General features: G+C 55.7%; 1 protein-coding gene across 3 annotated transcripts in view; it reads right to left on the bottom strand.

Moving 5' to 3' along the window:
- LOC145518928 (uncharacterized) overlaps positions 1-12207 on the bottom strand; it is a 480773-nt gene that overhangs the window by 201917 nt on the left and 266649 nt on the right. The gene's annotated exons all lie outside the window — the stretch shown is intronic.

Genomic DNA, 12207 nt, shown 5'->3' with positions numbered 1-12207 from the left:
CTGCTACGTGGGGGCCGCTCCCAAAGACTGCATGCTTTAAAAACCAACGTATTTCTATGAGTGAAGAACACAGTGTTGGAAGTTCACGGCCAGGCAGGAAGGAGCAGCGGTTATCCATCTAAAGGCAGAATCTACACAGCCCTCTGTTCAAGAATTTGCCAACTTTGTGAGGAAAACAGACACTGTCCTCCTTGTTTCCTGGCTTTGAGAGGCAGGAAATGCAACCACAGCCTGGCAGAGCTGGCAGTCCGTGGCGAGTGCAGTGATTACAGGGAGGGAGCCCAGGGTTCACGCGGTGCCCATCCACCCCGCTCCCTGCACGTCCTGCCTCGCCCTGGCCTCAGCCCTGGCCACCCAGACTGACCACGGGGTAGTCTGCTCCTCTGCAACGGTTCGCTTTCAGATTTCCAAACATCTATTTCATAAGCTACATGAGTCAAAACATACAAGTCTAAAATGCACAAATAAATCAACTTGCATTTGTAATAAATAGCCATTCTGTTACCATCTCAGATAAAACATAAATCACCAGCTTTCATAGTAGACTTGAATCTGACTAGACAGCAGGAGGGAATAGGCCCTGTTTTCAAGAGCTGAGTGAGTTTCATTTACATGATATGATTGGAAACAAGTGGCTACACTGAATTCACACAAAATCTAGGCCTCCTTATTATTACACAGTTCACAGTTTATGGAGACAGACAAACGTAGCACCAAGACTTGGTTATGAAGTAAGTGCGATGCTGCTATAGGAAATTCCATTCCTGATAATGGAAGAAACTCGTTTTTTCATGAGAAAACATTTGCTCAAGATCTGAGTGTCCAGCAGGGGTGTCATGGAGTTTCGGTTCCTTCCATGATGTTCAGGGGCCTGGCCAGCCCAGGTGGAGAAGGACCTCATACCCTCTCTGGGGTTGTGTAAACCAGGCTCCAGTAACAGATGGTGCTTCTGGGAAACGGTCAGGCACCCCCATCACACATAAGGCCACATGTCATGGCTGGGATTCGCTTACAGTCCATCCTGGCCAAGCCTGCCAGAACTCAGACACATGGTTTAGGTCAGAAACTGAGAAGTGCTGAACGTATTAACGGTAAGAAATGGCTCTTTGGCAGGCCTGTCAGAGGGCAAAGAAACAGCAGTGGTCACTGGGAATCAGGCACAGAACATGAGAGGGTGCAGCCAGCAGAACGAAAACCTTAGCCGGGGGGCTGCGTGTGGAAAGGTGAAACCAGTGAAGCCTACGAGATACCACCCGTTTCACACTAATGAAAACCACGAGCTGACTGATGCCAACAGCACAGATTAGCTAAAACCGCAGGTCAGTGAAGGTCCTGTGGGGTGAATGGTCAGAACATCCAAGCCACAGTGACCCGTGATAAATGGTGGGAAAGAGTATACATAACTGTTGAATAAAGTGGCTCGCTTTACAGACCTAATTTTTAAAAACGTGGGAGATGTCCCACTTCTGCAAAGCCTAGGCAGTCTCCAGGACTGAGCTTGATGTCCGTCCATGAGGACATCCCCCCACCAGTCTCCAGCCATCAGCTGCGGCCCCAGAATGCGATGCCCCAGCTCGTGCAAGGGGCAGACAGAGCCCTGGGGCCGTGGCCAACATGTGCTCAGGTGTCAGCACTCAGACAGCGGCCAGGGGAGGGTCAGAGATGACTCCTCCCACTGGTGACACTGCCTGCTCGTTCAGCACCCAGAGTAGATCAGATGCTAATTGTTTTAAGGTCACGGCCCCTCACTCCAAAACAAGACAAGGAAAAAAATATATTCTCTGCTCTGAGTGTCTTGGGAGCGTATGGTTAGTGGTTACACCCCCTTTGTTTCAGAGGAAAGAAGTTTATGAAAAAAAATAATTTTATACCAATGGGAGAGAACAGCGCTAGTATACAGAGGCGAGGCGATGCTGACCCGTAACACTATTACCAGTGAGTCTAGTATACAGAGGCGATGCTGACCCGTAACACTGTTACCAGCTAGTATACAGAGGCGATGCTGACCCGTAACACTGTTACCAGTGAGTCTAGTATACAGAAGTGATGCTGACCGGTAACACTGTTACCAGCTAGTATACAGAGGCGATGCTGACCCGTAACACTGTTACCAGTTGCTGACCCGTAACACTGTTACCAGTGAGTCTAGTATACAGTAGCGATGCTGACCCGTTACACTGTTACCAGTGAGTCTAGTATACAGAGGCGATGCTGACCTGTAACAGTTACCAGTGAGTCTAGTATACAGAGGCCACGATGACTGACCCGTAACACTGTTACCAGTGAGTCTAGTATGCAGAGGCGATGCTGACCCATAACACTGTTACCAGCTAGTATGCAGAGGATGCTGACCCGTAACACTGTTACCAGCTAGTATGCAGAGGAATGCTGACCCGTAACACTGTTACCAGTGAGTCTAGTATACAGCGGTGATACTAACCCGTAACACTGTTACCCATGAGTGTTAAAAAAGGTACAAAGGATTGAAGGGAAAGTCACTTTAGGTGTATTCAAAAGGGGTGGGTGTGGGAAGGAGAGAGACAGAGAAACAAAGAGAGACAGACAGAAACCAACTGAGAGGTGGGGGAGGAGACGAAGAGAATGAATATTGTTCTGTGTCCATCCTGTTTTTCTTTGGGGAACAAATGAAAGACTATTTACAGATTATTTGAAAGGCCAGCAAAGGTTTATGATGGATCATTTTTCCAGGTTTTAGTCCAAATATATGACCGTTTAGTGCTTTTCTTCTGGAGTCTCCATAGAAAGCGGCATTTCCCGTGTGTGCTCCTGGAAACACCCCGTGTCTGGTCACCAAGGCCCGGGGTCCAGCTCAGACTTTACGATGCTCTACCGTGAAGCCTCAGGTGTGACTTCAGCAAAGCTAAATCCTGCCTGAGTCACAGTGATGGAAAGCATTGTTCTTTGCTTTTTTCTTTATACTCTGGGATACAAAATACACTTGTAACTGAAATTGCTGTAAAACTAGATTAATGGGGATGGCTTCCAGTCCTAATTCACAAAGTGGTCAGCGTGCTCATTCCAGGGCCCCAGCAAATGCAGCTTTCCCACGCTGTGAGGCAGTCCAGACGGGACAGTCTGCATGTCATCTTGCAGGCCTGGACACTCACGGGCCCCAGGCAGGCTGTGTGACAGTCCCCCATCCCCCTGACGCTGGTCACCCCACCTGCTGAGCAGCAGCCACTCCAGTGGACAGATCCCTGGGGCTGGTCTCCTGCTCAGCCCAGGGCACGTTGAGTTCAATTTGGAGTCTGACAGACCTCTGCTATTAAACATGAGGGAACCTGCTGGGCAGGGGAGTAAGAGAAATGTTGTTTTCAAGGCTGAACTAAAGTAACAAATAAGGTCCTGCTCCCCTCCACCCCCGAAAAAAAAGAGGAAGGAAAGAAGAGAGATTCCATCATATTTATCTACTAAAAATTCTCCGAACAGGAGAGTCAGGTTGAGGCGAACACAAACCATTTGTAGTTTTGAGAAAGGAGGTGGTGAAATGCATGAACATATTCACCAACCACAAGGATGTTTACTGCGATGTAACTGCGTAGGATAAGGACAAAGATCCTTCACGCGATTCAAACAGACCACGTGTTGTGGCACAGTGTGGTCTACCCACGTGGTACACTCCTGCCGGTCGTGGGCTGCAGCAACCGAGCTCCAGTGAGCCTTGGGTAGGCTGACTAAGCTCCCGTTGGGCAGGGGGCACAGATGGGGCTCTGTGACCCCGTGGGGTGGGAAGGGTGGGGGGTAAGCAGGAAGGGGACACGTGTGTACTTGTGGCTGATTCATGCTGCTGTATGGCAGAAGCCAACACAGTACCTATCCTCCCATTAAAATTTTTTAAAAATTCCCACAAAACGAGATGAAAAACAGAACCTGTTGGGGAAGCCAGGTGAGTCCTGGGAGAACAGTCCTGTGCTGGACAGCATCCACATGTCACCACCACCGTGCAGACCGCAGCAGAGCGGGGCGGTACAGGCGGCGCGGGGACCACGGGAGGCCGGCTGGCCGGCTCGGGGCGGGCCCAGGCGGATAGCCCCGCCCCACCCCACCCCACCCCTAGCCTGGTTCTGATCTCAGCACAGTGCGGGGCCCACTCCAGCAGGATGGCTCTGGGGGTCACCCGGCACGCTCCAGGCCACCGGACAGGTCCTTTTTCCCACCTCGTTCAGCTCTGGAGGTGGGGGGCATCAGGCCCGGCTCTGCCACCCCTGGGCAGGGGGCCTGTCCCTGCAGGGCCAGAGGCAGCAGCCTGTTCCCAGACATCCCACCTCTCCTCCCAGCCTCCAGGCCCTTCCACGGGAGTTCCTGCTCCAGGATGGCGGGGCACAGGCACTCCCTCTCCAGGAGAGCAGGGCAGGGTCACTCCCTCTCCAGGACGGCGGGGCATGGGCGCTCCCACTCCAGGACAGGGCTGCCCCTAGGCACCCTGGCTCTCCCGGTGCCCAGCTGTCTCACTCCCTGTCCGCTGTGATGCCCACAAGACCACAGCAGGAGGAGGTGGACAGCGGCCCTGCACTCTGGGCTGACGGGGCCCTGCCTCCCTCCCTCCAGCCAATCTCCTGAAGGCTATGGAAGGGAGATGAATTCGAGGTTCAGGCCACAAGCCTCTCATGTTCAAAGAACGTCCCGGGAGCCCCGGCCCAGGCTCCAGGGAGAGCAGACCTCTGTGCGGTGATGGGAGCTGTGATGCGGTCAGGATCCGTCTCTCCAGCCCCTCCACCCGCTCCCCGCCAGGGGACAGAGCCCCGCTCAGCACCACTTACTGTCCACTGAAGACCCACCGAGCAAAGGAGCCAAGAGAGAACCTGCAGACGGGCACCTGGGCGCAGGTCCAGGGCGGGGCAGCGGGAGAGAGTCTTCTAGTCAAACACTCTCTACCGTAAGATGCTGTGCTGATGAACAAGGAACTCATACGACTTCAACAACTGTGGCTTGAAATAAAGCCATTTCTACCAAAGCTCAGAAACTATGTACGGTGAGTGTCACTCTGCGCCCTGGACGCCTCGGTACAGAAAGGATCGGTGTAAACTAGCATAAACTAATATCTGCCAATATCTACTTAAAGGGAAAAATCACACATTTTAAAAATGGGACCAATTACAAATGGCTAGGGAAACAGCTCCTGGTAGAGTCTGTCATGTGAGAACGTGTACACACGGTCATCCGTGCTCATGTTCACACAGAACGATTAACCCACCCTCTTACCCGAGGCAGACGTCACTCTACTCCTCACAAAGACACCGCCACTGCTCCTGGGACTCTGCAGTCATCTCAAGGACACCAGCGTGCTGAAGATTTCGTTGTTCGAGGAAGTGACACCATGATGGGCCTGCCGAAGACCAGCTTCCTTCCATGACTCAGTCCAGGCTCAGAGGGCCTCACCACACACTTGGCCACGGACTTTCACCCAGACCCTCAGCCCCGAGGGGGGCTGCGGGGCTGTGCTCAGAGTAGGCCCCCAAACCATGGCTGTGCAACCACCCACTGCAACTCCCGGGAGCTTGGCGGGACTCAGAGCCCTCACGGTGACTGAGGAGCAGGAAGGATCCGGCTCCAGGGCACATTCACTCCCAGCCACAGAAGGCCTGCGTCCTAGGCAGGGTTCGCCCAGATGCCCAGGCTCTTCTGGGGCTGAGGGAGCATCTGAGCAGTGCAGGCATGGGGGTACACTCTGTCCAGAGGGAGCCTGAGGGGAGACCCTGCAGATGCTGCTCCTGGGGGCCCCCACCCCGCCCTCCCCTGGGGGCCCATACCCCCCACCTGCGTCCTGACCTCCGGCCGGCGCTGCCGGCTGCCCGCCCTGAGCGACTCCTTCTTCAGAACCACACTCGTGCACTCTCTGCAAGGCATGAACGCGCACAGGACATGTCCTCTGAACTGCAGCTCTGTCTCCACCCGAGTCCCGGCTCCCCGGAACCTGACCAGTGGAGGACCTGAGACACAGCACCTGGGGTGAAACCACCGAAGACCAGGTTAGTCCACAAAACCTGTCCCCATCATCACAGCTCAGGAACCTGCTTTATCATTCACCAGGGCCGCCCCACCTGGAGACAGGCAGGAGCTCTCTCAGCTTCACTGCAGAATGCTCTGTCCATTGCTGCACCACGACTCTTGATGCCTGCTTCTCTTACAAGTAATCTGAAAATCCATGAGCAGTCGCTGCGCAGTGGGGAACCTGGAGCATTGGTCCAAATGGACCCCAGGTCACAGAGGTGCACACTCGCGCACCGCTGCAGCTGATCGGTGTGAGGGCCTCGTGCACACGCTCCGTGCCTGCAGAACCTTCAGGTGCCTCCTGCATGCGGCCATGCTGGCCTGAACTCGGTGCCTCCCCCACTGGGGGAACCCAAGCATCGTCAGGGCTCAAGCTCACCCTGCTGGCCTCTGTCCACAAAATGAACTCCCCCTCCACTCCTACATGCGTGACCTTGTAAATCAGACCCCCACACACAGCTGCCTCTATTCTCTGGACCCGAAATGCGACTGGCTTCCACCTGCTCTCGACCTCTGGCCTTGCTCAGCTGGCAAGAGAAAGGTGAGCACCGTCACAGCGTCCCCTGCACGCTGTCTCCCAAACCAGGGCATTTTCACGTCTCCGCTCAAGATGACGCTTCAGAAGCAGGGGCCCAGGCGGTCCTCTTGGCGACCATCTGTGCTTTGCCCATAGGCATCTTTCCCAAGAGCCGATGCTGGGGTTTCCAAGCCCTCGATGATGAGTGTCCAGGAGGTGAGCCAGCGCAGTGAATGTGTGAGGTCCCCCAGGCCCTCCCGACTCGCAGAGCAGCTCTGGGTTTGTTTGGGGATGTGCAGCAGGTTTGTCTTTCAGTTTCCTTTGGCACAAGAAACCTTGGGATCTCCCTTCCACGTATTCAGCCAAAAGCTGTTGGCTGCTGCTGAGTTTTGCTTTGGTTTCTGCTTTTTGCCATCAACCCTGTTCAGACTCGAGGCCAGCTGATTCTTCCCCAGCCCCCACCACGGCCCACGTATTGTGCTGGAGGTTTCCAAGCGCACCATCTGCCGGCTCACACCCTGCGGGGTACTTACCATCACTCAGACTTACAGGACAAGAGCCGAAGGGACAAGGAAACGGTGAGTGCCTTTTGTGAGGATTCAAATTCACACCCATGCTTTCTGACTCCAAGCCTTCCTCACCCCACACTGAAGCCAACGTGGAGGGTATTACAGAATCTGAAGGAACTAAAGAGAGAGCGCGAGTCCTGCAGGCAAGGCTGCCTGTCAGTGGGCCGACATGAACACCTAGGGCCACGTACACATCAACCACACCCGACCTCAGGAAGCAAGGTCACCTCTCCTGTCCTTCCTCTCCAACCTGGGTGGCCGTGGAGATGGAAGGACGACCAGCAGACTTCACTGTCAGCCAGTCACTTGACAACCCACTAAACCCAATAAACAGCATTGACTGGATTCAGAACGCGAGGGTCTCTACCTACGTCACGAGTTTAGGCCGAGGCGGGGTCCGTGAGGGGACAGTCACGTTCGCTGAGCAACACATCCACTCGAGGCTGTGCTCTCACACTCCACGGCGCCCTCCCGGGACCCCAGGCCTCCAGGATTGTCCGTGAGCCCCGCACACCCCCAAGGGTGACGGCCCGTCTTCTGGGGAACTGGGGCTCGTCACGGCCCGTCCCTGAGCTTCCAGACTGGCTCAGCACACCTGCACTGTCCCCGCAGGTGGAGGGCTGGTCAGTGACCACAAGGGTGCACAGCACACAGCCTGCCACACAGAACGAAGGGCAGGCTTTTGCATCAGAAGACCACCGAGGCAGGCCAGTCAGACCCCTGCTCAGGAGCAACGGCCCAACTTCACGGAGCGGCGGCCTCGCTGGGGAGTCTCTGCAGCTCAGAGGTCTCATGGCTGCAGCCTCAGCTCCTTGATTATCTGGACTGGCACCGAGGAGAAGAGGGATTCCTAAAGACTCCATCGTATTCATGCCGTTTGAGGAAACCCTACAGCCTCGGTGAAACATCAGGTGCTACCTTGAGCATTTTACAAGTAGAAACCCTTCAGCACTCATAGCCATGTCAGGGAGCATCCCCGTCCATAGAGGTTGCAGGAACAAAGCCCTGTGCAGGATGGCTCACACATTATGCTCCCAGGCCTGGAGGCTAAAGCTGAGGTCAGGGCACCAACAAGAAACCTCTTGTGGAGGAAGGGCTGGGAGCTCTGTGGGTTCTCTGTGTCAGGACACTGCTCTCATTATGGGGGACCCACCTCGCCTCTGAATCACCTCCCGAAGGCCCCCCTGACACTATCGCCAGAGGATCAGGGTTCAAGGTGAATGTCGGAGGGACAGAGACATGCAGCCCACTGCAGGTGGGGAGATGACGCCTCTAACCCCCCTTTCAGATGGAAAGTCTGTCTCACACAAGGGTTTAGGAGGCTGCCCAGGTCACACAGAGGACACAGAGCACTCTGGGTGGGGGTCCAGAGGCCCAGCCTTCCTTCCATGCTGTGCTGTTTCTCCAGATGGAACAGGGTTCCATTATGATCCTGGGGACACTGTTGAGCACATGGGCCATGGGACACACAGGAGAAGCCACCGCTGCTGGCTCTGGAGCAAAGCTGGTGTCCAGAGCAAAACCCACTCTGTTCTCTCTCCTGCGCAGACCAGGAAAACCTTCACCTGGACTAGTCTGGGACCTGCTCTCTGGGAAGTGTGAAACTCATGCAAGGACAAGACGGAATATTCCAGCAAGGCTGCTGCTCAAGGACACTGCCGCCCTCCCTCCTCCCCTGGCCTGACTCCGCGCCTCGGACTCCGCCCGGCCAAGGGGGCAGGAGCGGCCGCCCTGGGCCCTCCCCACTTTAAGCTGCGACTGTCCCCTGACCCAGCTCAGAGTTGACCCACAGGGGACACAACCAGCCCCAGCGGGCCTTCTATGGGACACCCTTGGGGGCTGAGCCGTGTCCGTGAGCTGAGTGCTTCTCTGCCCACAGACCCCCCAACAGAGCGTGCGTCCAGTCACCATCCTCCTACCCCAGTGCAGGGGCCCCAAGCTCAGCACCCACTGTGTGCCCCCTGGTGACCCTCTGAGGACTCCCCTGTACTCCCCACCGCACAGACCCCCAGTCGGCGTCCAAGGAAGCTAAGCCCAGCGAGCTTGCAGCCTGGGATGTCCCTTGCTGTAAATACCCCAAGCTTTCATTTCAGACACATGCATGATCATGTCCTGACCCAAGCAGCACACAAGTCACATTTTATTAGGGAGGGAAATCCATTTGGGGGCATTTAACTCTGCCTCTCGACGCAGTAAGTAGATTTGATTAACAGACTGTCGGCCCCGCTTCTGCTGTCTGCTAAGACTCTTCCCAGAAGAGAACACGTCTGAGATGTGCAAGGGAGCCTGCCTCTGGGAGGCTGAGCAGCCCACACACCTCGGAGCCCAGCGGTGGAATGAGTCTCATCTTCAAGTCCCTCCAGGCAGCTCCTCAGTGGGCACCCCGGCCGGCTGAGATCCCCACGACCAGATGAGGTTCAGCTACCGCAATGTCAGTCTACCGCTCACATGTGTGTCCCGCTCGCCAAGCAGCTCCACCCACAGAATCGCCCTCAGCAGCTCTGCTGTTCCCTGAGCCCCACAAACAACAGCGGGAAAGGAGCCCTCCAGTGGGCGGCACCACCGTCCGCGACAAGCACCGCGAGGGCGCTGGGTGCCCGTCCCTGTTCCCGCCCTGGGCGGCATCTGCAGTCGGCGCGGGGCGCCTGCAAAACTGCCGCCTCACAGTCTCAGCCGAGGCCAAGCGCTGCGGCCTCAGGTCCCTGACCCTTGGGGATGATCTGACTCCTTGGGTCATTTTCAGTTAAGTCTCCTCTGTCTAGAGAAAAACATCCTTTAATTCCCTCAAGAACTGGGGATGGCTCCCTCCCAGGGCTGCCCAGGGATGCGGCGGCTGTGAGGATGGCTGCCTTCCCAGGCGGCAGCCGGGAATTGTCCCGAGCCACAGCAGCGGGGAACGCCCTCCAGCCCCGGCACCAGCCCCGCCTGGGCTTCAGCCCGCCCGCCGCACGTGCGCACAGGACAGGCACTGTGCCCCGTGCGACACAGGGGACACGCGGGGCACTGTGCCCTGAGGTTCGTCTCAGCCCTGCACACACCAGCCGCATGTGTTCTGACCCAAATGCCACTGGACGGCCACGGCCACCTGCCCTACCAAGGGACCCCAGAGCGAAGGTGGTCAGGCTCACCGGGGCCCGTCCTCACCAGACCTGCGCCGGACGGAGCTCCTGGACCCTGGGGTGGAGCTGGGCCCCTGCCCCCAGGAAGGGCTCCTGGGAACAGAGTCACACAGGCTACGCTGGCTTGAGATGCCCCTCCCAAGGGATGCATCCAAACACTGCCAGAGGGGATGAAACCCAACTCAGCCTGGACCCCAGGGCACCCCGCAGCTGCCCCCACTCCTCCCTGAGACCCCGGGCAGGGCTTCTGCCCCCTCAGCTGCCACGCCCTTTCCTTCCCCTTGTGCCCCTGAGTCACCAGCTTGACTTGGCTGGAAGAATCTTCTTCCAGAGAGCACCCCGCTGTCTGAGGCTGCCTCCCACAGCCCTGGCCCTGCTCTGTGATCACGTCCTACAGCAACACACCCTATCCCCACCCCCCGGGGGACGGAGGGCCCATGTCTCTCTGAGTGCCTCTGCTTTGCGAGTGACCGTGAGCCCCAGTCCTCACACATGAGCTCTGCCCACGCTCACCCCACCCCCCGCCCCGTCGCCCCTGTGAACAAAGCTGGGGAGTGGGGAGGGGCCTGATGCTGGGCCAGAGCACCACGCCTCCTCGTGCGGCCCCACACGCCGCCGCTGGACGACCTGGAGAAGGTAGCCGCCGGGACTTGAACATTTCAGATACCAGATTACAATCATTTGCATTCAGCTCAGGAGAACGTGTGTCTACAAAAGTCTCGAATAATAATCTAGTACAGGACACGGTTCACTCTCTGAAATCATACTTCAGGTGTGTGGCCTCCACTGGGAGCTGGACTCAGCTTCTCTCTCTGATCTTACAGAGGACACGACCACCACACAGAGGGACTGAACACTGATATTTACATCTACACAAAGAGAGGGATTCATGAAAAATATCATTCTATAATATATATGGTTATACACATCAATTTATTTTTTTCTCTTTGAGCATTTCCCATGGGATTGCATTGCTCTGTAAGATATATATATATATATACATATATATGCTGCTTTAACTCTGGTAGAATAAACATACAATTTACTATTTCACACCATTACTGAGTACGCGGCACAGGGACATTAAGCACAGTCGCATGGTTGTGCAAACATCCCCACTGCTGTGCCCAGAACTCCCTCATCTCCCAAACTGCCCTGCCCCCACTGCACACTGACGTCCGCCTCTCCCAGCCTCACGTCTACCGCCCGCCCTGCAACTACGAGCAGCCTCGCTGAGGCAGACTCACAGGACCCGCCCTCCTGTGACTGGACACCTCCTGCACACAGTGTCCTCAGGTCCATCATGTTGGAGCCTGTGTCAGAATCCCTCTCCTTTTCAGGGCTGTGTCATATTCTGCCGACCATTTGGACAGGTTTCTAACTCCCATTGTCAGGCATGGCTACTTCATTCTCTTTCCTGGTAAATGAGAACACACTTTGAAAGTCACTGACATTACATTTCAGTAAAAATACATTTCAGTAAAAGTCCTCTTAGAGGCTTTAAGAAGAGGCAAAGTCTTAAGGATTCACCATCTGGGGTTTCTTGACAGATGAAGGCTTTCCCATGTAATTATTTAGTAAGCACAGAGGCACAGAGCTCCCCGGGCTCCCTGCGCCTGCGGACAAGTCTGCATGGCCAGTCCCATCAGGGATCACGTTCAAAACCCCATCCCCCAGACAGCACACTCATGCACGTGACCTCAGGATTTCAATTCACTTAGCGTCTACACTGCTCTCCTGGGTCAGGGCAGACCCACACCAGGGACATGTGGGCGGCATGGGGCACTCGGACACACGACACCAGCAGGCAGGGCCAGTGCAGAAAACCCTCCCGTGGACCTTGTCACCAGAAATGACACAGGTTAAACAAAACATGACTTGTGTTGCTTAACTTTAAAGCAGATTTGACACAGACAGCAACCAAGCAACTGAGATGTTTTGGTTCAAATGGCTCCTTGAGGAAGCTGATTTTCCACTGGAATTACCTATC

Source organism: Giraffa tippelskirchi, chromosome 8 (genome assembly GCF_054371585.1).
Source record: "Giraffa tippelskirchi isolate mGirTip1 chromosome 8, T2T-mGirTip1v1.2.pri, whole genome shotgun sequence".
NCBI lineage: Eukaryota > Metazoa > Chordata > Mammalia > Artiodactyla > Giraffidae > Giraffa > Giraffa tippelskirchi.
Note: the sequence above shows the minus strand (reverse complement) of the source record. Positions and strands in the feature narration are given on the sequence as shown.